This window comes from Meleagris gallopavo, chromosome 22 (genome assembly GCF_000146605.3).
Source record: "Meleagris gallopavo isolate NT-WF06-2002-E0010 breed Aviagen turkey brand Nicholas breeding stock chromosome 22, Turkey_5.1, whole genome shotgun sequence".
Lineage (NCBI taxonomy): Eukaryota > Metazoa > Chordata > Aves > Galliformes > Phasianidae > Meleagris > Meleagris gallopavo.
In genome coordinates, this window is record NC_015032.2 from 1,012,056 (window position 1) to 1,017,331 (window position 5,276).

A 5,276-nucleotide genomic window follows, 5' to 3' on the forward strand; every position below is an offset into this window, starting at 1 on the left:
GGGCGCTGAGGTCCCAGGTGCAGCCCCAGCCCCACGAGCCAGCTGTGCAAAGAGCAGCAGGGAGCGCGTTGTGCACAGCTACAGTGCTGTGCGTGGCCAAGCAGGCCGGTGCTCAGCCGAAGGCTCAGGCAGCCCCTGAAAGACCTTGTTTGTACGGAGCACTGCACAAACACGGCAGGTAAAAGGCCAAGGTGCGGCTCCGTCCCGCCTGCCCCTGGGACAGGCATGATTTATATCTGCAAACTTTGCTCCTTCAGAAACAAAGAGGTGAGCTTGGGTTTGTCCTGCTTGCAGCTCCTGCCGGGGCCTTGGTTGGCAAAGGAAGCCAAGGAAGATAATAAATAATAAAGAAATAACAATCCTAATTAAAAGGCTATTTCAGCCTGAAAGAACGTAGCTCCTACAGCCCAGCCCACATAGCTGTACTGTATACTGTATACACTTCCCAGCTTTACCAGCAAGCCAAAACTAGGAAAGCACAAAGCTCTCCAAGGATCAAAACAGACTCCAGGCCTGCCCTGAAACCTGGATGCTGGACACCCTATCCCTGGCACCTCTGCCCCAGGAACAGGCACAGCAGGACTCCTCAGGGTGCACCTACAGGCCTGACTCACGCAGGGACAAGAAGCCACCCCAAGCATGTGAAAGGAGCAGCTACAGAGCAATACAAACCCATGTGAACACCAGATGTGCTGCTCACATCCCCTGAGTCAGCCTTCTCACAACTCACTAATGTGAGTCCAGGAGAGAATAAATTTAAAATTCTGTTTTAAATAAACAGAAAGGTTCAGAAATGGACAGGAGCTGCACCTGGAGGGGGAAAAACATCACCTGAAAGAACAGGGAGGAAACCCCAAGAAACCAAACAATCACTGCTCCACAAGGCAGCTGACTTTCTTGCCACCACTGCTCAAGTCACTTAGCCCCCTGCATGAAGCCCTCCCTCCAACCACCAGCTCCAGGTCCAGCTCTTTCACCTTCTGGTGACAGCCCAGCCCCATGGAGAGCCATGGGAACTCCTCGCTTCAAGGCACTCCGAGCTGCAAGGACACCATTCTGCAGGGTGTCAAGGAGAAGTCTCATGCCTTGATCTCCCATTTCACTTCCACGTTCTGCTATTTCTGCTCCTGTGTGCCCCACACTGGGCCCCACCTCGTTCCCCCAGTTCCCTTTTATAAGGCAGAGCCCAGTCCTTCATGGCCTAATGTTGACTCCATACTGAGTGGGGTCCTGATGATGGATGGCTTCAAAGAGCCTCCAGCAGACTTAAAGATGGTCCCACAACAATGAGAAGCACCTGTGAAATTGCACTCCTTGTCAGAAACATGGTCTGAACTCAGGGCGGTGCTGCATGGAGTTGGGGTTTGATGCTAATGATCCCTGCGGGTCCCTTCCTGCTCAAGCTGCTCTGTGACAATGACTCCAGGAAACTGCTGTGTGCATACAGTCAGAGTATGGCCACATAGTTAACAGCACAAAAGGAGGCTGTGCTCAAAGGACGGGGTACCTGTCTGCAGGTGAATGAAGAGCTCCAGGAGCTGTGGGACAGAGTGATCACTGCAATGTGAAGGAAAGCACCAGCATCACCTCCACACCTCACACAGAGGTGCTGATCCCAGCCCTCGCACAAGAACTGCAGCTCCCAGCAGGGCTGCTGCAGCCCCAGACCAGGCAGATCCCATCACCAGCGCTCATCTACTAGAGGGTGACTGTAGTCACTCCTACTTTTTTCCAATGACATTTCAGTAGTGACTCTCATTTCCTCCTAACGTGGCTCAGAAACTGAGAAGCTCTGTGGTCCCCAGGGCCCTCTGGGGCAAAACAAACCACTGCTGGCACCAGGGGCACTGCCGACCGCCCAGCAGTTCTCATCCCAGGAAGAAGTGTGACATGGCACGGCCCCACCACCCCACACTGGGATGCCAGAGCCCATGGAGGCAGGGACGTGGCACATGGAGCCCAGGAGGGCTCACTGCAGTGGCACAGCCCAGGTTCGTGTGTGCCCCACAGCTCTAGTGCTGGCAGCAGGAAAGGTTTGTCCTCAGGATGCCTGCAGTCCAGATCACTTAATCACTGCTGGCGGGAAGTGTTACCAGGGCCCAGGAGGGGGAGCAGAGCACTGTGCAGCCTCAGAGAGCCCCCAGCAGCTGAGCAGGGTGTGGGGGCCGTGCTGGAGCTGCTGGCCACACTGCTCCTAGCACAGGAACCCCATGGGCTGCGGAATGCCTGACTGACATCAGCACCGTGTTGAGAGTGGCACTGTGCCCTTGCCCCTGCAAAGAGTGAAGGCACCTGCAGCACCCAGACAAACAATGCTTAGGAAAGCCTCACTCACTGTAAGTGTTGAGCAGGAAAGTGTGACCCCCGCCCAAGTGGCTGGAAGCTGCTCAGATCTGCACATCAAAGCCAGAATAGGGCTGTAAAACTCATCTGTGCCCTGGAATTGCAGAGGGCCCCCGAGGAGGTCACCAGCACCTCCTGCAATGCTCCACCAGCTGGCTCGGTCAGTCTATTCTTTGCTCACTGCCTCCTCTCAGCCAAGCCCAGCAAAGCTATAATTTAAGTCTCAGGAAAAAAAATTACCCAAAGCAATCCTGTCCTCCCACCTCCCCCATATATAATCTCTGAATACACACGCATCTTTCTAACAAAAATTATAGAGGAACTAAAATAAATATAATGTCAGCCTGTTCCTAAAAGACTGTCCTGCTTCCAAAAATAAGCATTGTGCAAACAAATCAACCTCTGCCTAGCAGGAGACAGACCAGACTGTGAAAATACAGCACAAATGGCTGCTCCAAGCCTGAGCACGTATGCTCAACTCACACGTGGGCAGAACAGGGCACCCTTCTGAATGCAGAGGACAGCAGCTGCATGTTGCAGGGAGGGAAAAAGAGCCCAGCACCCTGATGCTGGGGTGAGAGGTAGCACACAGCCCATGCTGTCCGGAGAAGGTCTTACTGCACGAAGCTGGATGGAGATGCCAGATGAGAAACTCGGCAGTCTTCTGCTTGTTCAGCCCTGCTTGTTTCTTGCACCATCCCCAGCCCCGTCTATTCCCAAATTTCCCTCACCAGCACTGCAGGCTCTCTGCTTGCTGTTGCCCCAACCCACCTCAGCTCCCACCCACAGACAGCAGTGACACAGCTGTGCAGGAGCAGAGTCTACAGGACCTGCCCCAGCTGATCCAGGGAAACAACATCTCCCATGGAGCCCAAAATACTATGGAGCAGCACAAGTTTTGGGACTACAGGATCTGCCCTAACAACCTGTTTGGCCCTTGAGCTGCTGTCACAGCAACCTCTGCATCTCTTCCTCCGCTGTGGTCAGCGCTTTTATTTTGCACTTCAGAGCATGGCCAAAACCCCTGACTGCTGCACAGCCTCCAAAAGCCCCACTCTGCCCCAGACGCTGCGGCACCTCCTAAGTCCGGCAAAGGCTGCAGCAGAGCCGTTTTTCCTTTTAAGGGCTGAGCATTTGACAACCAGTTTCAGAAAAATGTACTGGCACTTTGAATCCCCTCTCTCTCCATCCAAAATGTGCTGCACAGCTCCGTGGCTCCATCTAAACCCCAGCTGCTGAAGGGGAGGCAGCCATGGGGAGGCTGGGTGCTGGCTGGTGCCTGCCCCAGGGCTGTGGGCACTGCGCCGTGGTGCAGCCTGGTGCTGTCCTCCTGCTGGCTGTAGGATGCACAGACCAAGCCCAGGACAAGTGATCAGCTCAGGTCCGGGGGTGGCCTGGGAGCAGCATCAGTACTGCACTTCAGTGGTGACAGCATCACCAGACTCCATCATCCTCCCAAAACAGAAGAGATGATATTGCTGCCTTGTGTTTCTGTAGGTGACACCCAGCCAGGACAGACACCTGCTTCACTCACTGTAGCGGGTCGTGCTGGCACTCCACCACACAGGGTCGGCCTGAGGCAGGGCTCAAAGCCCTCAGGAGACGGCTGGTCTGGGCATCTCACCCTACAATTAGGGCTGGGCTGCTCCCGTTCATGGAGGGGACTGACATGCAGCACAAAGCCAGGATGGAGCACGGACCTGCTCGGGAGCTTTCTGCGCTTCCTACTGCACTGCTGCTCCAGACCAGGCTCAGCTACTCGAAAGCTGAACATGATTTGTTTACTGAAGTACACCAGACCCAGGCAGGGTAAGCTGGCATTTCCTGATCCCACTGCATGCATGCAGACAGGGATGGGGCACTGAGCTGCTGCTGCCAGCAAATAGAAGCCCTGGACGAGCAACCAGTCCCAAGTGCACCCCCTATGCCAGAGCCAGAAATGTCACCCGATATTCCTGCTATTTCAAGGACATGGCAGCACTCACTGCCCTCTCTGTCACTCCAGGAATGACTGACAAAGGTCTAGCTTGTTGCCCAGCTGCTTCAGGACTTGAAATTTACTCCTTATGGTCTCCTGTATCACTGCTACTGATGTCAGGACTCCCTCCCAGCCAGGGACCTACAGTTGCTGCTCTGGCCACAGGTGCAGGCAAAAGCAGCCAGGAAGGGGAGCATCCGTGGTGCAATTTTCCATAGAGAAGAAGAAAATGAAAACAGCTTTTGTATTATTACTACTGAAAGGAACAGAGAGCAGACAGCAGCCATGGCAGAACCCCACCAACAGCCAAGTGCCAGCAGCTCGGTTGTGCCCAGCGCAGAGATGCACATTTCCTACACGAAGGCATGCTGAATGGCACAGTGAGAACACTGACTGAGGCAGGATGCCATAGGTCAGCAGACTGGGGAGAATGGGGAGCAATAGAAAAAGAAACTCACAGAAGCAGAGCAGGAAAAGCTCACAGCAGGTAAGTCCAGACTCAGCAGGCACCTGAACAGTGATGGGATGGAAAGGGCCTCTTGGAACACCTTTCTAAATAATTCTGCCAGGCCAGAAGACACCCAGCACAACTCCAGCTCTGCTACAGAAGGTGCAGAGGCTGTAATGAGGGGCGGAGCACCTGCAGGTCGCCCTTACGGGGTGCCAGCTGTTTGTTGCACATAAACAGCCGGAGCGCGGATCGGACGGCTTTCAGGCAGCAGTGCGCAAAGCTACATATCTGCAGCAGCAACATTCCTAAATGCATGGCATTAGCAAAATAATGGCCCTCTGTCTCTCTTCATTTAAAGGGCTGCCAGTCATTTATTAGCTGAAACACAGAGCCCCTTGAAAACCCATGCAAAACACTGACGCCGCTTGCAAGGGACCGGGCTATTTCTCAGCTGGCAGAGCCGTAAGACACTGATGGCTAAAAGCATAAAACAAAGATAACAGT